The 23,288-nt window shown below is 41.2% G+C and overlaps 1 protein-coding gene across 5 annotated transcripts in view; it reads left to right on the top strand.

The window, feature by feature from the left end:
- Window positions 1–10,796: 10,796 nt before the first annotated feature.
- LEPR (leptin receptor) overlaps window positions 10,797–23,288 on the top strand; it is a 90,906-nt gene continuing 78,414 nt past the window's right edge. For 2 of the 5 annotated variants that reach the window (XM_056122388.1, XM_056122384.1), the window contains exon 1: window positions 10,797–10,973. The gene's annotated coding sequence lies outside the window, so the exon portion shown is untranslated. Of the gene's footprint in view, window positions 11,000–23,288 lie in introns of all 5 variants that reach the window. The other 3 variants (XM_056122390.1, XM_056122389.1, XM_056122385.1) reach the window with 2 other exon arrangements.

Raw genomic sequence — 23,288 nt, 5'->3', positions numbered from 1 at the left:
AAATAAAGAAAAGAGTTAATGTCTATAATATAAGTCATATGGTGACCCCATTAGTGTTCAACATATGGCAGCTTTTGTTATTCACCTTTCTACTGAAAGATTCTGGTATTCCTACCTGTCAAAATAAACATAAGCAAAACTTGCAAGGTAGAAGACTGAGAGAAACATTATATAAGAATCATGTACATTTTTCTGGTAGCCCTGGTGTTAGTTAAGAAATAAAATCTTGGGGCTGGAGAGATAGCACAGCGGGTAGGGCGTTTGCCTTGCACGCTGCCGACCCGGGTTCGATTCCCAGCATCCCATATGGTTCCCTAAGCACTGCCAGGATTAACTCCTGAGTGCAGAGCCAGGAGTAACCCCTGTGCATCGCCAGGTGTGACCCAAAAAGCAAAAAAAAAAAAATTTTAAAAAAAGAAATAAAATCTTGGAGGTGCGGTACCACCAGAAGTTCAACCTGTATCTGCAGAATACAGTTGAACCTCTAACTCTAGGCTTTCTGATAACCCAAAATTGCTGCTATGCCTCTGACCGGACTCCAACAACTCATGACCAAGATTCTGGATAAATTAAAGGGCTAAAAGTTAGGGATGTGAGAGGCACGCCACAAACCACCTCTGGCTCAGCTACACAAGCTCTTTTATGAGCTTTTCTTCAGACACCCATAACTAAATCTCAAAAGAGGTCAAAAACCACAGTTAATCTTGGATCCATGCAAAGCCAAACAGACCAGGGTAAAATTGAGGGGGGCAGGTCAGCGTGGTGCCCCCCCAAGCAGAGCCCCTGGAAACTACTTGCTCCCACAGTCCAAAATAGCTGCCGTCCTTCTGGCTGGACTCCACCATCTTGGTCGGACCTCACTGAGATACTAACCTGTTGAAAATTGATATGCATAATACTCTCCATGTCCATCAATTTATAGGCAAATTTCATGACTTCATTTTTCCAAACAGTTGCATAGTATTCCATTTTGTAGATGTGCCATAGTTTCTTTATCCATTTGTCTGTTCTTGGGCACTCAGGTTGTTTCCAGATTATGGCAATGGTGAATAGTGCTTCAATGGAATGAGTCTAAAAGGAGAGGAACAGATATAGAATGACTGAATTCATTTGTGGTATAGGAAAAAAATACATAGTAGAAAACTAATATCCATGGTCAGGGAAAACAGGGATTAGAAGAATTGGTCAATGGTTGGAACTAGCCACAAATGTGTGGGGGACTGAAAATAGGTAAGATAGAGAAGAGACCAGTATGACAATAATAGCTGGGAATGATCACACTGGACAAGATCTGAGGGTTAAAAGTAGGCAAAGGGATATTCTTGATAACTTTTCGGTATCAATACTGCAAACCACAATGCCCCAAAGGAGAGAGAGACAAGAGACAGAGAAAGAGAGAGAAACAGAAAGAGAGAGAAGGAAAGCTCCTGTCATAGAGGCAGGGAGGGGGTGTGGGGTGGGTGGTGATGGGAGGGAACGTGGGACACTGGGACTGGAAAATGTACATCAGTGGAGGGATGGGTGTTGGTATACTCTATGACTGAAATCTAATCATGAACAGTTTTGTAAGGGTCTATCTCACAGTGATTCAATAAGAAAGTTTTTTAAAATGAAAGTTGATAGGCAGATTTTATGACTGAAATCTCCAGGCTTTCTCAGGGTTGGGATGGGCTACTTTCCCCCTCCCCACTTCCCTAAACTCTGAGAAGCACTGGCAGTTACCCCCACAAACCAACTCCAGCATCACCGTGTAAACTTTTCTACCAGCCTTACTTCAGAGACCCATAAATAAATCTCAAAAGAGATCAAAGGCTGCAGTTAATCTCGGACCCGTGCAAGACTGAACAGACAGGGTAAATTGGAAGGGGGCAGGTCAGCCTGGTGCTGCCCAAGCAGAGATTCTGGCAGCTGCTTCAAAATCATCACCATGCCCCTGGCCAGACTTCACCATTTTAGGGTGAGCCTAACCCAGATACAATCTGCTGAAAATTTGGGTATGGGGGTTTTGTGACTGAAATCTCCAGGCTTTCTCAGGGTCAGGATGGGCTACCTTTCCCCACTTCCCTGTACTTCTGGAAGCCTTAGCAGTCATGTCCACACCCCAAAGCTGCCACCCAGTTAAAAAAGCTACTCCAGCCTTACTTTCCTGATAAAAATATTGAACTCCCTGAAAAAGCATGGTGACCTCTTAGTGCCTGTTTTGCAAACCGTAATGCACAAAAGGAAAGAGAGAAAGAAGAAAAGTGCCTTCCATAGAGGCAGGCTGGCGTGGGGGTGTTAGGGGATGGTGAGAGGGAACTGGGGACATTGATAGTAGAAAATTTACACTGGTGGAGAGATGGTGCTGGATCATTGTATCACTGAAAGCCAATCATGAATAGATTTGTAATGATTTATCTCACGTATATGCAAAAAAAAACAATTTTTAAATCTTGTGGATCTGTCAGTTACACAATTTTTTGAGTCCTGAGTTTGGGAAAAATGTCAAATTTCCTGTGAAGACATTTTCAGGTTTTTTTTTTCTGTGAGAGAAAATCCACATGTGCTACTTTAATTTCTCTTTCTGAGAAAAACTGTGTTCCCTAAAGCCCAGCGGGTTTTCTCAGCCGAGTCCTAAATGTCATAATCAGGGCCACAGAAAAACTGATGTTTAAAAGATGAAATACAAAAAAATTAAAAATTAAAAATTTAAAAAAAATAAAAGATGAAATATACATTGTTTTTCACAATAAACAATGTGTTCTAAATGCCAGGTAATTCTACATTGAGTTTTCATCTCCTTTATACATCTTGTGAAAAATGACCTTTTAAGATATTTCTTATCCTTGAAGCTAAGAAATATTTCTTACTAGCCCATTGCTATGCCTTTAAAGGCAGAAGTGGCTGTAGGTGGGTCTCCATATCCTTGGATGAATTGTGGAAGGATTGTCTATATCCTTCCTTGAATAACTTTCTTGGGACTAAAACTCAAAATTACAAAGGACTGTGATAATGTGATTCCAGAAATGTGAGTAGCTGGTCAAGTTTGTATAATACGACACCAAATGCATCAAGGAAGATGAAGAATAGATGTTCATAGCTTTTAAATGATACAATAGAACACAGAACTGGATGGGTCCAGTGACCACAAAGTTACAACTTCAAGTTTAAAACTGCTGACCCAGCAGTATGCAGTTGTTTTCTCTGTGCTCCCATTCCCTTACCGTGCCTTAAATAAGTCCTTGTTTTAGTAAAAATGACATCTGCACCTGTATGTTCATTGAAGCGCTGCTCACAATAGCCAAAATCTGGAAACAACCCAAAGTGCCCAAGAACAGAAAACTAACTAAAGAAACTTTGGTATATTTACACAATGGAGTACTATGCAGCTTTTAGGATAGATATAGTTATGAAATTTGCTTATAGGTGGCTGGTCATGGAGAGTATCATGCTAAATGAAATGAGTCAGTAAGAGAGGAACAGACATAGGATCACTGCACTTATTTGTGAAATATAAGATAACATAATATGAGACTGACACCCAAGGACAATAGACGTAAGGGACAGGAATATTGCTTCACAGTTCGAAGGCTGCCTCATGAACTGGGGGAGAAGGAAGCTGGAATAGAGAAGGGATCACTAAGTCAATGATGGTTGGAGGAATCGTTCGGGATGGGAGGTGTGTGCTGAAAGTAGATAAAGAACCAAACGTGTTAGCCTCTCAGTATCTGTATTGCAAACCATAATATACAAAAGTAGAGAGAGAGTATGGGGGAAATTGTCTGCCATAGAGGCAGGGGTAGTCTTGGTAGTGGGGGGGTACACTGGGGACTTTGGTGTTGGAGAACGTGCATTGGTGGAGAGATGGATGTACGATCATTGAATGACTGAAACGCAAACATGAAAGCTTTGTAAGTGTTGCTCACGATGATTCAATTAAAAAAATAAGTCCTTAATTTTGCCTGATAGATTTATCTGGCCTCAAAAAACTTCAGTTACATGGGATGGGGGGGATGGGGGTGGGAGGGATACTGGGACCCGTGGTGGTGGAAAATGGGCACTGGTGAAGAAGAGATGGGTACTTGATCATTGTATAACTGAAACCCAAGCACAAAAATTTGTAAGTCTACAACTGTACCTCATGGTGTTTCACTAATAAAAATTTTAAAAAATAAAATTAAATTAAAAAATTAAAACAATAAAAACTTCAATTACAGGTCAGGATGTACTCCAGCACTGCCTTCCTCCACACCAAATGTTGCTTATAGTTCAGATGTGAGGAATAGATGCTCTTATTATCATTGTCTCACTGTATCACTGTCATCCCGTTGATCTTCAATTTACTCGAGCAGGCGCCAATAACACCTCTAGTCCTCCCAGCCCTGAGATTTTAGTAGTCTCTTCTTACTCATCTTTTCCCAACTATTGGAGGCTCTTTCATGGTCAAGGGAATGAGACTTACTGTCATTAATGTATTTGGCACATTGAATATGCCACAGGGAACTTGTCAGACTCTGCCCATGTGGGTGGATTACTCTCGGTAGCTTGCCGGGCTCTCCGACAGACATAAATGGGTAGGAAGTGTCTCATAATGGAAAGCGGCCTGGAGTATGACAGTGGTTGGGCAGTGGAGGTCAGCTGCCAGGCTGGGTCCCTTGGGTTGGGGAGGGCTCCCACCTGCCCCACAGCCTGGCATGGTTCTGGGGGCCTCCTTTTATACTTCTGTCTGGGAGGAGCATCTGTAAATTCTGCAGGGTCGCTGATGAGGAGATTATCTCATGCCGGCCCCTTTCCCGATGCTCAGGCAGAGACTTACACATGAATGAAATCCCATGGAATCCAGATAATGCAGATAATGTGGAACTTCGTGACCTTGGACTCTGGACTCAATGGGACCCAGAACAGAGATCCTCTGCCTGCTTCCCCCAGTCTCCGGTGCCTCAGGGATCACACCCATAAGCCACACCCTGCTCTTATTATATAAACTTAAATTCTCATTATGGTAAATTGTATAGGTAGTTCTTTTGTTTTCTTTTTATATGCACAATATTTCACAGAGAGCAAAGAGCTCTGAAAAGGAGTCCTGTTTTCACGCAAAAGGTCTGTATGTATTCGTAAACCTTCAGAAAAATCTCAAATGCTCATGGTTCTTGGAAGCAAGGAATTTTACAGCTGAATAGCTCACAAGGCACACACTACTGCTGATTAGCCAACTGCTTAAAAAAGCAGATTCCATTCTTGACTATGCTTCAGTTTGGGATTTATTGCAAGAAGTGTGGGCAAATTTATCTATGGTTCATGACATTTTTTTTTTCTGCAAGGACAGAGCCCCTCTTTCTCATTGATTGTATCAGAGAACCTCAGGTTAGTCTGGTGTAAAGAGCAAACACCCATTTAAGAAATAGCCTTATAATACAATAAGAAGTAGGTTGATCATCCTGCTTATTTTACCATATGGGGCAGAGATGGAAACATTGAGAACTGGGAACATTGTTTTGTTTGATCAATATCTTCGCCTTTTAGAAGGGCTCTGTTAGGATTAAAGTCAAATGGATGGTTCTAGAATTAAGAGGCAAGTGATAGGGCAGGATTACTGTATGTAATTAGCTTTTTTTCCCTTTTATGCTGAGAAAAAGGGAGTGAGACCTAAGCTATTCACTCAAGCAAATGTGTTGCTTAGAATTTTTTTGTGTGTATTAAGCATGCTGATTATAGCCATTCCAAAAGGGAAGCTGGGTAATTTGTAAGATTAAATATCATCTACTTATTATGTTCCTTATGTATGGTGGGTATTTATAAGCTCAAGAAGCATTTATATTTTTCACTGTCACTGTCCTCCCGTTGTTCATCGATTTGCTCGAGTGGGCCCAGTAACATCTCCATTGGAGACTTTGCTGTTACTGTGTTTGTCATATCGAATACATCACGGGTAGCTTGCCAGGCTCTGCCGTGCGGTCAAGATACTCTTGGTAGCTTGCCGGGCTCTCCAAGAGCGGCAGAGGAATCGAACTCGGGTTGGCCATGTTGGCTGTGTGCAAGACAAAAGCCCTACCCACTGTGCTATCGCTCCAGCCCATTTATATTTTCAATGATAAAAAATTAGTGTAAAACTGTTTTTCTGTGCACAGGTAAAAGTGAAAAACTTGTGACCATCTCCCTCCACTTTCCACTCTGGCTCCAGACTTTAAAATCATATTTTTCTCTATTTCTAATCTAAAATATTAAATTTATGAATTTTGTTATATTTTGCCATTTTTCTCTACTTTCCATTACCATTTCCTTAGCTCAGTTTTCCCATATTTCATCCATCAAATGTTATTCTGCATAAATTTATTCATTTAACACTCATTTATTATTCACTTTATTGTATACCAGATATTATCAGCTGATAAGTCCAGCAGTGGTGATTACATTGGGTACCATCTTTTTGTCTGATTTTCTGTAAAAGCTTTCAATATGCACCCTCTCCTTACATTATATTAAAAATAACAGTACCCTTTGAATTTTGCTTCAATCTTTCTTCTGTATGGTAAGACCCATTCTGGATGGTGTAACCTTACCTCCTAGTTTTCTTTCTGGGGCTCTCTCATATTACACACATCATAGTTTTTCAACAGTTTAGAGAAATTTGAACCAGGAGAAATTTGAACTACAGCTCACGCAGCAGTTCATAAGACTAGCATATGCAAGGCCCTGACTCAGATTCCCAGTATCTATGGCCTCCAGCAAGTAGGGCTTTCGCCTTGCATGTGGCCGACACAGCCAACCCAAATTCTATTCCTCTGCCCCTCTCAGAGAGCCCGGCAAGCTTCCGAGAGTATCTCGCCCGCACAGCAAAGCCTGGCAAGCTACCCGTGATGTATTCGATATGCCAAACACAGGAACAAGTCTCACAGTGTACTGGGCCCGCTCGAGCAAATCAATGAACAACATGAGGACAGTGATAGTGACAGTGACATGTTTCCCTAAGCATCACTGGATGTCTTATTACAAAAAACAATAGATAAGATCATTTATTATGTATGTTATAATGATGCGTGGTCTTTCCTTCAGTAGATCTGTTTTTCTTTTCTTCTTCTTTTTTTAAATGTAGGAGTACTACTATTTATTCAGCCACTGATTAGGATGATTGAATTGTGTATGAAATCTCACTTACGCATTTTTTCTATTTTTATAATTTTATTTATTGAATCACAGTGAGAGCAGTTACAAAGCTTACAGGATTAAGTCTCGGTCATACAATGAAACACCCATACCTTCACCAGTGCCCATTATCCACCACCAAAACCCCCAGTATAGCCCCATCCCACACCCTTCCCCTACCTGTGGGGCAGATGATTTCCAAATTACTCTCTCTATACTTTGATTACATTCAACATTTCCACACCACATCCACCATTATTATTAGGGATTTTACCCCAACACTCAGATCTGCCAAAAAGGCAACAGTAGACAATTTGTTTTCTATTGCTGGTTATGAATAACATATGATGTTGCATGGCTGCAGTAGTGGCCACGCAATTTTGAAATTCTGAAATTTTAACAATTAAATCTGGAGGGATTTCTTGCCCAAACCTGCTGGGTTCCAAGACTTATTCCTGAGTCTCTGGGATCATGGCCATTAAGCAGCTTGATCAGGAGCCAAAGAAGCCGTTTGTGGGCGGCAACTCGGGGTCTCGTTGGGGTGGGGAGGAAAGGGCTGGCTCCACCCCCATCCCTTGAGACCCCATGTGTCTCGTCACTGAGGGCCCAAACTTGACTGTCCAGTGGCCTCTGGAAGATGGCGGCCACTGGGCAGCCAGGGGGAACAGGCCAAGGCACAAAACCTATTTCCACCTGGGGTGGCCCAGCGCCAGTAACCTACTGCAGGGACCGGATGCATTTCTGCCAAAAGCCTTTGGGTTTCGAGATTTGTTTCTGGGTCTCTGGAATCATGGCCGTTAAGTAGTTCTATCAAGAACCAGAGAGGCCATGCCTCCAATTATATAGCTGAGCCAGAGGTGGTTTGTGGGTGTGTCTCCCACATACCTAACTTTTGGCTGTTTACTTTCTTGGTAAAGTTTGCCCAAGTTTTTAGGGTCCGGCCAAAAGCACAGCAGCAATTTTGGGGTATCTGGAAGTCTGAAGGCGCCATGAGGCTGTTGATGCACTCACCTCACGGGTACAGATTGACTTGCTGGCGGCACCATACCCCATAGATCTATTTTTCTTATCATATTTTTTTTTTCTTTTTGCCACTTGGTACTAAACATCCATATGTATTTTCCTAGTTTGTTCATTTTATATTATTTCATCCTTTAATCACAGATATTGATTTTTATCAACTATCTGGAGTATTTTCATTTCTGGTCTTCCACTAGATAATTTCTGAGTATGTCACATAATGTACTGTCAAAAACTGTTATTCCAACACCACTTCGGAGTCTAAGTAAATATCTTTCCCCTGTAAAGTATTAGCCTCATACCCCCTTTCAGCTGCAGGAGTATTCACACCACTCCTAGCTTACACAGTTCTAAATTCTCCAGGAAAAATAAAGCTCAACTAGAAATGGACACCTCCATGCAGTCCCTCCACTTGCACCTCCCCCTTACTCAGTTTCTTACACTGGGTTGGTGGAAGGGTTCTGAACTCCACACTTAGGCAGGCATGAGCAAAGGGCCTTGCAGAGCCTGTGTTTAGAGGACTGACCCTTTCTACAGCTGGGTAGCCAGGGGGCCTTGGAGTAGAGTGTAGGGATGACTCATGAAACTCTTCTTTTGATTATTGAAGAATTGTATTATAACACATGGGTTTCAGGGGTGCACCATTGTAAAGGAAATGTGGGGGTCGCCTTTGCCTCCTTGTCCCTTTGCTCACAGCACTGCTCCCCCCTCCCCACTTCCCCCCATCCCTCCTGGTAACCACTATTTGATTATCTAGTCCCACCTTTATCAATGTTTTGTTTAGTTCATCTGTTTGTTTTCTCTAAACATCACACTTGAGAACAACAACTCACATTCAAGAACATAATTTTTTTTCCTTTTTGGGTCATACCCGGCGATGCTCAGGGGTTACTCCTGGCTCATGCACTCAGGAATTACTCCTGGCAGTGCTCAGGGGACCATATAGGATGCTGGGAATCGAACCTGGGTCGGCCATGTTGGCTGCGTGCAAGGCAAACACCCTACCCGCTGTGCTATTGCTCCAGTCCCTTGAGAACATATTTGAGTACAACAATGTTCCATGCTGCTGCAAATGGTAGGATGTCATCTCCTTTTATAGCTGAGTGTGATCCCATTGTGTGTGCGAACTTCCCCTTCTTTAGCCGTTCCTCATTTGCCCAACTCGCTTTGAACACTAGCTCTGCTGGTACTTCTCTAGCAAGGTTTTCCTCGTCTCCCTCCTCCTTCCTCTTCGGTAGATCCATGGAATTAGTTCTCCAGTGTTAGCCTTAGTAACGAACTGCTGTTATTGAAAGTAAATGGTCTGCTCACTATGCTGACCCTGTTTCTGCACATTCTAAAAGTCCTCATAATAATGTAGAACTGAACTAGAGACACCCAAAACAGCTGTGCGCTTGTTTGACAATTTTTTCCCATTTCTAGAATGTCCATCTGTACTTTGCCAGCTCTTTCTGGATTCTGCCTTTTCTTTCCCCGTCTCTGTCCTCTTATCCCTGTACTTCCTCTCCAATTCTGGTTCTTCAAAATGTCTTTTTATTCTCTTAACATTTTATAATTAATTCTCCATAGGGATTTTGAACAGTGTGCGTATTTCTTTTTCTAAATTGAATATTTATTCTTGGGCAAGATCTTGCTTTTATTCAATTACCTTCTGAATCCATTTTTGCCTGGAGACAAACCTATACAGTATGTCTTTATTCATATCTTTCCCTCATTTAAAATGAAGAAGAAAGCCTTTTAATTAGTTTAAAATGCACAGAATATAACAGTTACCATATTAACCATGTTGAAATGTGCAGTTCAATAGTATTAAGATTATTCCCACTGTCATATCACCAGTCTCCACCACTTTTAAAAAAAGTTTTTTGCAGAAAAACATTTGGTTTTGATTTTTGGGACACACCTGGCAGTGCTCAGGCTTACTCCTGGCTCTGCACTCAGGGATCACTCCTGGTGAGCTCAGGGAACCATATCGGGTACCGGGGGTTGAACCCGGGTCAGCTGCACATAAGGCAACGCCCTACCTGCTGCACTATCATGCCGGCCTCCTGAAAATATTTTATAAACAGGTATTTGATAGCTTGCTTTACTTTGCTCGTTAATCTAGACCTTCTTTTCCTGCAACCCCATGTTCCCCCTACCTTCTGGTGTTGCACCCACTTGGTTGCAATGCTTGCTGAAGGATCATACTTTGTTGTGATGCCAGAGATCATAAACAGTTGTGATGCCAGGATCACATTGGGCATGTGGAATGGTGCCAGGAATCAAACTCCCGACCTCATGACTGCAAAGCAGTTGCTCTATCATGGAGGGATTCCTGATTCCTGCCATGGAAAATTTTTTTTATCAGGACTGGCCTGTGTTTCCCTTTTCTATCTCTTAACCAACTGCATGAGAAAGAGTTCATCACATTCTCATCGAATGTGCTCTCCACAGGAACCCTACCCTGCTCCCAGACCAAGGTTCTCTGACCAATAAAGCAGTGCATCTTGAAAACATTTCCACTTACGTCAACAGGAGGATGAACGTCAACAGTGAGAGGTTGGCCTAAGGGGCTGATTGATCTGCTCTGAAGGTTTTGCCTTTTGACTCACCTGGGTGCTGTTGTTTTTGTCCTGGGGGTGGGACAGAGCTGTTTTCTTTATTTTAAGAAGGCAGAAAGCCAGGAACACAAAGTTGAAAGGAAGCTTCTGTGCTGGCAAATTATTGCTCTCAGTAAGATGGCAACAAGTCAATGACAACTTCTTGGTGGAAGTGGTACTGTGAGCTGGAATTGAATATTTTATACTCCGGAAATGGCCAAGGAGCAAATACTCTCATGATGCCTATATGTAAGTCAGCCAGTCTAGCTGTGGAGGTATGCTTTTTTTGTCATTGTTAGTTCTTTACTGAAAATTTATAAAAATCTCTTAGCAAGCTAAGAGTGGACCTTTTTTGAGGAGAGAGTAATCAAGAGCTACACTTGTGAATGCCATGTTCATGCCAAATGTTGAGAAGTTTGTCTTTTCTTTTAAAGAAGCTCCTCTAACACTTCTTGTAAAACTGGCTTAGAGTGATGAATTCCCTAACCTGTTGCCTGTCTATGAAACTGCATCATCCCTTCAAATATGAATGATAATCTAGTTGGATAGAGTATTCTTGGTGATGTGTTCATTTCATTGAGTTTATGTAATATCCCCCTATTCTCTTTTGGCTTGTTGTCTCATTTGATAGATTTATTGTGAATCTTATGGGCATTCCTCTATATGTAAACTCTTTATTTGTTTTTGATCTTGCTGCTTTTAATATTCTATCTCTATCTTTGGATTTTGTTATTCTGAGTGTAATGTGTCTTGGAGGTTTTCTATTTGAGTCTATCTTCCCTGGGACCCTTCAGGTCTCTTGGATCTGGATGCCTGTATTACTCAACTTGGAAAATTTTTATCTATGGTTTTTTAACCATTGGTTCTTCATCAAATTCTCCTCCAGGAACTTTAGTGATCCTCTTGAATTCATCCTATAGTTCTTTGGTGTGCTGTTCATTTAAGACTTTTTTCCCCCATCTTCTATTGTTTTCTAGAAGTTTCCTCCATCTTATTTGGAATTCCTTGATTTTTTTTTTCTCAGCTGCTATCATTTCACTGCTCAGATTTTCTATTGAGTTTAAATATATATGTATGTATAGATAGATAGATATAGATATAGATAAATTGATTGTATTTTCTCATTTCTGCTCTCATACTTTCCTCTGTTTTGCTGACTACTTGTGCCACTATTTCTTTAAGTGCATTAAACATCCTCACAATTGTGTCACTAAAGATATTCTCTAAGGAATGACAGAGCTGGTTGTTGCTGGGTTGAGTCTTCAGTGTTATTGTTCTTGCTCATTAAACTTGGTGGACTTCAACACATCTTTCTTATCGGGTTTGTTGTGTTCTTAATTGTCTGAGTATCTCTCTAATAGACTTATAATCTTTGTAGTTAATCCCTGTGGAAATCTCTGAGGAATTAGACTAGGAATTGCTTTTTCATTCCCCATCCCTCTTTACCCAGTGACAGGAAGTAGAGTTGTGAGCACTGTGAAATTTATAAGTAGAGCTGTCTCAACTCCTATGTGGCCATGCAATTCACGAAATACAGAGCTGGACCTGCTGAGATGGTGGAGGGTCAGTGTAGAGGCTGCTGCGACCAAGCTGGTAGGGAGGGGAAACAAAATTGATTTTTCTTATCATTTAGGTGGAGTTGGCTTTGAAAGGCATTCTTAGAGTTTTCTCCCTTCCCCTTTTGAATTTCCACCTTTTGAATGTTTTAAGATCATAAAGTATCTCGTGACTAAATAATTTCCTTCATCTTTTCCCACTCACTTTCTTATCATCATTCTCACCTGGAAGCATGTTTTCTCTAGGTGGGTATTACTCTGAAGATGATCGTGGAGCTAGTAGTAAGTGCAGAGTGGACAGAGAAACATGCAAGAAAGTGGATGGATATGATGCAGGAAAGATGATGATATGTCATATGATATGTCATTTTCTGGTGTTGGATATCATAATGGTAGAAACAGAGAGATGGAAAAAACAGACCTGTTTCCTTGCCATGGCAACACTAAGTGCATTTATTATCTAAGCAGAAGGAGGAAGGCAGTTATTTAGTCCCTGTGATTTTCTGCCTTAAGCCTCTCTGGTTCTCTGGTTCTTAGCTTAGTTTAGATTCTCAGGAGATGGCAGTTGAGGGTCTTGCAGTGGTTTTGACCATTTCCTCAAGTGCCCAAGATACACAGGTATATAACTGGCAGTGCAATATTTTGCTATTGAAAAATAATTAAATCTGGAATTCCTTTAAAAGTTCAACAAAGAATTGCTAATTCATAAAGCAGAAAAGAATGCCCTTTTACAAAATTTGTATTCTTATTTTGGTATGATAAAGCAAAAAGCAGGCTTCAAGGTACTGTTTCTCCCCCCACCCTCTCTCCGCCCAATTCAGTATCATTAGAAAAGAGGGTGATTCATTCATGCATATCTCAAAGGCAAATGGTCCTCAATATTTTACGGAGAAACACTAAGTGATTCTAGCTTAAAAGGAAAGGCAATGTGACCCAAGTAAAAGTACTTCATCAGTAGTTCAAAAAGGTCCCTTTATTATGTCAAAAAGCACCTGATGTCCTTGACTAGCACTGGGACTAGAAAAGCTATTAAAGGAATATGATGATGAAATATTGTACTTTAAGGGTTAGGAAGGAGGGGAGAATAAATAGGAAACCATAAAGAACGGCTTCCCAAAGACAAGCACTGTGTTTCAGCATATTCTTCCCTTGTGGGAGGGGGTTGCTACAAAATGAAAAAATTTGTTTTCTCTGAATTTTCAAATTTTTTTAAATCGAGGATGGTAGGCTGGGTTGGGGTAAGTTGATGAGGCAGAAGCCTAACAATAAGCCAAATTTATGTTACAAATATTAGTTTCATTGTTTAGTAGCTTCTTAACTTTGAGCAAGATAGTGCCTGAGTTTCAGTCTCTCCATGTGAACGATAGCACAGCGGTAGGGCGTTCGCCTTACAAGCGGCCAACATGGTCGACCCGAGTTCGATTCCTCCTCCCCTCTCGGAGAGCCCGGCAAGCTACCGAGAGTATTCGATATGCCAGACACAGTAACAACAAGGTCTCCAATGGAGACATTACTGGGCCCGCTCGAGCAAATCGACGAACAACGGGAGGGCCTTTACCTTTACCTTTACCATGTGAATGATTAGTGAGATAGGATCAATTTCTCTGGAAGAAAAGGAGCCAGGAAGATTGTCATTTGGGAGGCTGCAATTTTGGTCATAAAGGCCAAGGGTGACACTTGAGCGAACAGCTGAATAAGATAAAGGAATGAGGGTGTGAACACCTCATGGGAGGGGATTCCTGATAGAGGAAATACCAAGTGCATAGCTCTGATCTAAGGCTGTGTCTGGTATGTTCAAGGGACAATAGGAAGAAACCAGTAAGGTGCTGACATAATCCAAGGGGAGAGTAATAAATTAGAGAGGTATGGGGCATGCTCTGGGGATACTGGGGACCAATAAAACAAGTCCCCAGAGAGAAGACGGTGGGTGGTTGGCGGGGGGGGGGGGGGGGGGGGGCTTGGGGGGAAATGAAGGAATGAAGGGAGGGAGGGAGAGAGAAAGGGTTGGGAGGGTGAATAGCCTAGCATTCTTATGTCTATTTCTGATACTATTTTAAAATAAAAGCACTAGGAATGGGGGCAAAGGAAAGAATTCAAGTGGTGGAAATCCTGTCTGCCACGTGTAGCCCTGAATTTGCTCTTGTGTACTGCATGGCCCAGACATGGCCATGCAGTAGGGGGCTGGAGCAATAGCACAGCGGGTAGGGCGTTCACCTTACACGCGGCCAACATGGCCGACCCGAGTTCGATTCCTCCGCCCCTCTCGGAGAGCCCGGCAAGCTACCGAGAGTATTCGATATGCCAGACACAGTAACAACAAAGTCTCCAATGGAGACGTTACTGGGCCCGCTCGAGCAAATCGACGATCAAAGGGAGGGCCTTTACCTTTACCTTTACCTTTACTGCATGGCCCATTGGGCACAATTGGTGGTCCCCAAACAATACTGGAACCCATTGGATTTCCCTCTTAAAGGTACTCTTTTCTTGTCTTTTCCATATGGTGTCTCTAAAAGAGAGTCACTAACACAGACCACACATAAGGAGGAGACATATGTTCTACTTGAGGTGGGCACTACTACAGTGATTGGACCTCTTCTGACAAGGGTTATTTGTTTATTCTCACCTAATTATTTACTTAGTAAACCATTTGTTCATATGAGCATTGACTCATGGATATGTATTTTCTATTCTAGATTAAATTTCAATGCTTCTTTATTTGCTACACAGATTTTTTTTGGGGGGGGTTATAATTCCTCTCAAGAGCCCAAAGTCATCATTAACAGTGATAAATCACAATGGTAGCATGTGCTCTTGGTAAGGGTTGGAAATAGCACTTTATCTCTGTTGTCTTCCTCCCCACATATCACTTGATGAAGCCCAATAATGAGAAGCAAAACAACATGGAGCCCAGTTGAGTCATTCTGTACTAAATGACTCTTGGTTCAGCGTTTTGTGAACCAAATATCAGGACTCTTCAGTAACCATCAAGGCCATCAACACCACACCAGGGAGAGTTGAGGAATGACCAGTCAAGAGTTGCTTAAGAAAATGTACTGAAAACATATACTATGGCATTCTCGGTGATGCCCAGGAACAGAAAAAGAACATAAAGTTAAAAATCTCAAGAAATCTGAATAAAATATGGACTTTAGTGAGAAAATATATATCAATATTGGGTTCACTGATTGTGACCAATACATCGTATTTGTGCAGGATGTGGAAACTCTAGTATCTTAATAATTTTTCTTTACATTTAAAGAAAAGTTAAAATTTTTGTAACCAAATTTTTATTTAAAAATTCCTCTGCCAAGTTGTATTTCATACCAATCATATCATAGTGTCTGGAGTATGTGCCAGACACCAGTATTTTTTAATGACCCTCATGATACCAAAGATGAGACAAATCTGGGAAATTGTGGGATTAGGAGATGTCACTGTTATAGAATAATATAGAGGCTGTTGTATTTTGACGGGGCTGGAGTGATAGCACAGCAGTAGGGCGTTTGCCTTGCACCCAGCCAACCGTGCCGAGCAGGGTTAGATTGCTCCACCCCCTCCCAGAGAGCCCGGCAAGCTACCGAGAGTATCTCGCCCACATGGCAGAGCCTGGCAAGCTACCCGTGACATATTCGATATGCCAGACACAGTAACAACAAGTCTTACAATGAAGACTTACTGGGCCCGTTCGAGCAAAACGATGAACAACGAAGAACAGTGCTACAGTGCTATATTTTGACATTCTTTATTTTATTTTATTTTATTTTATTTTTTTGCTTTTTGGGTCACACCTGGCAGTGCACAGGGGTTACTCCTGGCTCTGCACTCAGGAATTACCCCTGGCGGTGCTCAGGGGACCATATGAGATGCTGGGAATTGAACCCAGGTCAGTGTGTGCAAAGCAAGCGCCCTACCCGCTGTGCTATCGCTCCAGCCCCTTGACATTCTTAATACACTCGGAAAGTTCTAAACAAAGTGAAAATGTAGGGTGCTGCTTCTATTTTGTGCCTCTGTGATAAAAATAAAGTACTGGGACAAGTTCCCACCTGAGCACCACTTGATGCTACAGCATTGGATATGGAGCCATTAATTGACAAATGTATCAAGCACATAATTACCAGCCATATTTTATCTTAAAATAAAATGTCTCATAATTTTCCTACAATTGGAATAAAAAAAGCAACCAAAAAACAAAAATAAAATGAAAAAAAAAATGATCCACATATACTCCCCCCCCCCCACCTCTGTCTGGTCTCCGTCTCCCTCAACAGAACATTAACCAATCTGCTCTCAAGGACCACCATCCTAATCACCTTTCACCCTCATTTTCTTTTTGATCTAATCTGTGTTCTAAGAAGCTAAAGCTGTGATCCACAATACCCACACCCTCTGGCCCACTGACTTCCTGTTGGGTTCAGAGAGGATGAAGGAGGCGCTTCGTAGTCTCCCCTTCCCCCTTTTCCCCTTTCTTCTGACAGTGGTTGTCTTTATCTAGCTTTGGGTTGGCTCTTCTCTTCCCTCATTCATTTCCCAGGCCTAGGAAGACATCTTGGCTTCTTGCTTTAGCTCCTTTCTGGGTAACTCACAATCCCTTGCTGGAATTTTAAAAATCTTGCCCACTCCTCTGTAAATAGTCTCTTGACTAATATACTGTTTATCGATTTGAGAATAAAACAGGGAATCCTGTTTCCTGTGTAGATTCTGGCCAGTACAACCAGTAGATAGTGGCCTACACTATTCTTGGGAATCAATGGTGACCACCCCCCATTTTGTTTTTAACTTGAGATATTGTCTTGCCTCCTTCTTTGGCTTTAAAGGCGTCTTCATTTTTGTGAAATGGTGCAAATATTAGAGAACATTATTTACTCTCAATCCTTTCTTGGCTGAAGAAAAAGTTGGCAAATCTTTACTGGTTTAACCACATGTTTTTTAAATTTGTATTTGAAATCTATGGCCTGGGAATTGTGATGGAAATGAATATTGGACTGTGAAACATGAAGAGAATTCAGCTATAATTCATTTAGCCACAAGAATCTTACAAATCTGAACAAAGTGGCCCATATGAGAATTATCATGGCAGGCAGTCAACTCACTGGGGTTCAGATGTTTGCATAACTTACTGTCCCACTCCTGGAAAAGAAGAAAATTGGATCTGGGAAAGCAGAGGCAATGAAGCTAGTGAAAGTGGTTATTTTCTGTCTCTTTCATATTCCATTTTATTGGTAATCTGATGGGTAAGAGAAAGAAGAGGCTAAGAAGATCTCCCCTGGATGTTTTTCCTCAAGAAGTTAAGAGAACTTTTTCATTTAATATGGAAATTTTGTGATAGTGACCTATAACTCACAGGTCCAGCAGTGTTTGTACTTGAAGTATTTTAAATTTTCCTTTTTGTAATAAATAATTATAAGAGCTCATTTGTAGATCACTCCCTGACTAAGCAACACACACTGAACATTTTATTTATCGGTGCTTGGGAATGAATGCATTTCATAATGTCAAACACAGCCAATCTATAATTGAAACAAAACGTTTGAAATGCTTTATTCTTGGGCAGGGTAGAATACATTTGTCACTGTCACTGTCCTCCTATTGTTCATCAATTTGCTTGAGCGGGCCCAGTAACGTCTCCATTGTGACAATTGTTACTGTGTTTGGCATATTGAATAGGTCACAGGGAGCTTGCCAGGCTTTTCTGTGCCTTTCCCAGAGCACTCATCTAGGTACAGGTATCTTTGTGCTCACTGACACAGTTTATGTCATAACTCACTGCATCCTGAAGCTCAAAAATACATCACTTGAATAAACCAATAACTACATCAAAACATGAGGAGAGGAGATGAACAGACACTTCTCTGAAGAACACATGTGGATGACCATTAGGCATATGAAAAAGTATTCACCATCATTAATTATCAGGAAAATAAAAATCCAAACAACAGTGAGACATCATCTTACACCAACGAAAGACATATTTCATTTAAAAACTGACAATAATTAGTGTTGGTGGAGGTGTGGTGAAAACCCCCATTCATTGTTGATAGGAAAGTTGTTGGCTTAGATTCTCTGGGAAACAGTATGGAGATTTTTCCAAAAAGTAAGAATAAGACCTTCATATCACCTGATTCTACTTCTTGGCAGCTATCCCCCAAACACAAACATTAATTTATAATGGTTTAGGTATATTTATGCTCATTGCTGAAGCAAGTCCAATAACCAGGATATGGAAAGAACCTAAATATTTGATGATGGATGAATGGATAAAGAAACTGTGGGATATACACACGGTGGAATACTATGCAGCTGTAAGAATAGCTAAAGGATTTCACTTAGAAATTTGCCAAACCCACATCAAATGAATTTTACAGGGTTTGGGGGAAAGTTCAATAAAGATAATCCTGTATTTAGAAAAACATAAATATCTGAAATGCTTCCAGGTGAAATGTTTCCAATGAGCAGTTTGGGGAGGGTGAGGAGGGTTCGGTCTGTCCCAGGTGGCCTTCTGTCCAAGGGACTCCCAGGAGGGCCCTTGCCCTGCACGTGTGAGGCCCTGGATTGAGCCCCGGCACCTCCCAAACAGAACAAACCCCCATACAAAGATTAGAGCCTGAACTTAAGAGCCAGGCGCCCGGCTCAGGTGCCCTGCAGGTACTCTCAGCTGTCACACAGCCAGCATTTCCTTCTAAGGCTAGATAACGTCGCTTTGACAACACACGGCTTTAGATGCTTCAGCTGTAGATGGACGTTTATGCTGTAGATGTGAATATGCACAAAGCGCTTTGCAGTGCTGGTTCCAATTAATTGGAATAAATCTCCAGGAGGGCTGGAATGATTGCACAGCGGGTAGGGCGTTTGTCTTACGTGCAGCCAACCTGGGTTCGATTCCTCCATCCCTCTCAGAGAGCCAAGAAAGCTACCGAGAGTATCCCGCCCCCACGGCAGAGCCTGGCAAGCTCCCCGTGGCATATTCTATATGCCAAACACAGTAACAACAATTCTTACAATGGAGACATTACTGGTGCCTGCTCGAGCAAATTGATGAACAACGGGAGGACAGTGCTACAGTGATGTAAGAATAGGTGAAATCTTGATGTTTGTTGCAATATAGATGGAACTAGAGTCAGTGGGGAAAAGATAAATAATGACCTCACTTGTTTGTGGAATAGAAAGAGAGAAAACAAGGGACTTAGACAGTATTGAACAATGAAAAATGCTTGGCCTTAGTACAAAACAAATTACCAAGTAATGGGGAGATAGTAGGTGGAGGATGAGGGAGAAGATAGGACTAAAGGTGATAGTGGTGGAGAGTGGGCTACAATAACTTTGTCCATCAATCCCATGAACTTTTTACTATTAGAACCCTGTTTAACTATTAGAACCCTGTTACCTAAACGGTAATACAAATAAAAAAGAAAAAACAGGACTGAATTCATTAAAGACTAAGGGTCATATCCTAGTGAGGAGGATAAGAAGAGCACCAAGAAGGAAGACGAAAGTGCAGATGGCATGGCATCCACACCCAATAGATGATCCTGTCACCCAACAACAAAGTGAGCGTTTGTGCAGACTAATGTTTTAAATGCAATGTGCATAAATATCAAGAAGAACAAGTCAATAATGAAATGAAACTTGTAAGTACCCTAATGAAGTGTATGTCTGAAGTCTGAGTGAGGGGAGAGCCTCAGTAGACCCTTCTGAAGAGTTCAGGGTGGGCTAATCTGAGAGCTGAAAGAATCCCCAGGGGAGAAAAAAGTCACTGTGCCTCAGCCTGGCTAGCTCCACTTGGCGTGGAGGGAAGACTGCAGCACTGAGTGATTTGGGGGTCACTTGGGAAATACGTGGAGATAGTTGTTTGATGAAGATCAAGGGGTTCCAGCTTGACCAAGGACATAGCTCTGAACTTTGGAAGCTTCACTGTTCTTGTTGCTCAGAGACAACTTCTTGGTGTTCTTCAGAAAGACATCAGGGATGAGCACGAGGTGAGGGCGGGGCTGGAGTGATAGCAGAGCGGGTAGGGCTTGCACGCGGCTGACCCGGGTTCGATTGCCAGCATCCCATATTGTCCCCCAAGCACTGCCAGGAGTAATTCCTGAGTGCATGAGCCAGGAGTAACACTTGCGCATCACCGGGTGTGACCCAAAAAGCAAAAGCAAACACACACAAAAAAACCCCAAACAAACAAACAAACAAAAAAACAAGGATGAGCATAGACAACCACTGGCCCCCAAATTACCTTTGGCCTCAGGATCAACACCTGAGAAGCATGTTTATTTGTTGGCAAAGCAGGCTTTACTGAGGGAAACTAAGTTCAGTTGCATACAAAAATACAAGTCACTTTCTAAACATCATACTCAGGTGCTCCAAAATCAAGTTCCATTTTCAGAGCAGAGAATCTGGCTGCTGGCAGCTGACACTCTCTTCCTCACAGAGCTACCATTCAAGAGGGAAACGTTTTTGACTCATGCTTTCAAAAGGGTTCTCTCTCCAGCCACTTTCAGCTTTTGCTTGAAAAGCCTCTGAGAATAGGCTTCATGGGCCTTCCTGGCCTTCTTCCAGTTCTGTTGCCACTCTCTTGACCAAATGCAGAGAAAGGCGTGTTAGAACCCCCAGCACCACCAGCCTGGTCTATTTGTGGGTTCTGAAGCCAAGTTGCTTTCCCTGGCAGTACCCCTGGACCCAGGTGCTCAGCCTGGACTTGGAGACCCGAAAGGAGGAGAGGAGGTGGGGAGATGGCCAAGAAATAATATCCTCTAAGCAGGCTATCTGGATTTGCTGTCTATTAAGGTGTTTCTTACCTACCCAGGGCTTACTGGAATCATGGTAGGCGGTAGGGAGGTTGGTGGACAGTTGCTACTGAGTGGAAATTTTTTTGTTTGCTTAAAGAAGGCAGATAATAAAGGGCTAGAGGGAAGAATTTTTTTTTTATGACATCTTATTATCTCATTCCTACTTTGGACAAACTTGCAGGCTATCAAATGTAGCCTGCCCACAGGGCAGAGTCTGGCAAACTCCCCGTGGCGTACCAAATATGCCAAATACCAGTAACAATGATGGGTCTCATTCTCCTAAAGAGCTGTGAATATAATCTCAGGGCTAGGATGAAAGAGACGTTACTGGGGCCTGCTCGAGGCAATCGACGATTAACAGGATGATGAAATGAAATGAAATGAAAAAGAAGGCAGATTTGGGGTGGAGGTGCTTAGTAGTTTTTTTAGGTAGTCATAATTAAAATAATTTTAGGGTCACTGGAGGTTCAAGATCATACTGATCAAGGTTTCCTTTACACACTTTGAAAAAATTCAAGGCAAGTTATTAAAATCATTCACAAAATTCCACATGCTGCACTACTTGTCAGCTTACAATTGGAACCTGGGTTCTAAAACAAAAAGAAAAAAAATACAAAGCAGTGTGTACAAGGAACAACCTTCTAAATTTGTAACCTCTGCAACAGTGCAACAAAGAGACTTGGTTTATAGGACCGTGAGAGCAAAAAGCCTGTTGCTTTTGCTATCAAATTCTATTATACTCCTGCAGAGAACAAAGGGCTTTATGCTATGTGAGAATTGGTTTGTAGGGCATGGTTAGTGGTCATCAAGATGCTCAGAAATATTGGTCACTTCCTTAAAGTTCATAGGGACTTCAATCTGACATGCATTTTGATGAAAACCGCAGAGTTTTGGAAAGATTCTAGCCACCTGTTTATTCTTAGCAACGCTTTCCAGCAATTGTCTAGGAATAGTTTTTTCACATTAATTTTCCCAACTTTTACTTATTATATTTTAATAAGATACAAGGGAATACACATTAATCCAGCTCAAGTCTAACACGATTGTAATATTGTAAATTTTCCTACCTCTGGGTCCGTTTCTGATGAAGAGATAGTTAATAAATGCAAAAGGTCTTTGATTTGCTTTTGGTTTGTTTGGTTTGCTTAACTTTCCTGGCACAAAAATGATTTGTGTTCAATAGAAGCGATATTTTGAATGGGGTTGGTGATCTTTTCTGGGGTTACTTGGGATGTTGAGTGGGGAAAAGGTGGGGGTATGAGGTAGTATAAGTTCTGGTACCCAGTGAGCCATGGACCCACTGGGTTAACAGCTATTCTCTGTTTCCTGTGACTTTGTAGTGCAAGAAAACAATAAAAGTCAATCCCAGATAATAAACAAAGAATGATTTGCGTTTAAATGATGGAACTGAAATTTTACTCTGTAGGCAGCCGACAGCCATAGATATTTTTGAGCAGTAATGCTCAAATAATCAAAACTTACCTCAAAAATATGGTATGGAACCCTGTCTTTTTAAAGGGAATGATGTGACCGTCGTTAAAAGTTAGGTTATTGATATAATAACTTTCTAAATATCCTTGTACTTTTAAAATATAAATTATAGATGAATTCATTTTCTTTCTGCACCCAATAATTCTTTTAAAGAACTTTTTTGACAAGCATAAGAATTTCCTGAAGTATCTGCTGTATGTTTCCTTGCCATCAAACTTGTTTGTACTTTGTAATTTATAACTGGAGAGTGAAGTATTTACTTGATCTGCTTATGTTGTTACCTTTATCTTCCTTTCATAAAATTTTATGTTCATTAAAAAGAATTTATGGAGCAACTTTATGAATAGAATATTGCAGAATATAACTATTATTATTATAGTAACTCTACCTCCTGGTTAACTTAGATTTGCAGTAACTTAAAGAAGAAATCTGATATCATTCATTTAAGGAAAAAATGCCAGCACTTAAAGACAGTAGACTTCTTTGATGCAAATGATCTAGTTTATTAAACATTTGGAAACTCAAATTTTTCTTATTTAACCTTCAATATACTTATAAAGATTTAAAATGGTTTTCTTTCTCTGCATGTTAACTGCTTCATTTAACTCCCAATTACTATGCAAAAGGAATGTAATTAGGGATGCTGTTTGTGTTGAATATAGAAAATTTATTTATTTATGCATTATTAAATCAGTTTCCTATACTTGTGGTATAGGCAGATTATTGGCTACCATTTA

This window comes from Sorex fumeus, unplaced genomic scaffold (assembly GCF_029834395.1).
Source record: "Sorex fumeus unplaced genomic scaffold, SorFum_2.1 ptg000045l, whole genome shotgun sequence".
Lineage (NCBI taxonomy): Eukaryota > Metazoa > Chordata > Mammalia > Eulipotyphla > Soricidae > Sorex > Sorex fumeus.
This window is presented reverse-complemented; position numbering and strand designations above follow the sequence as displayed.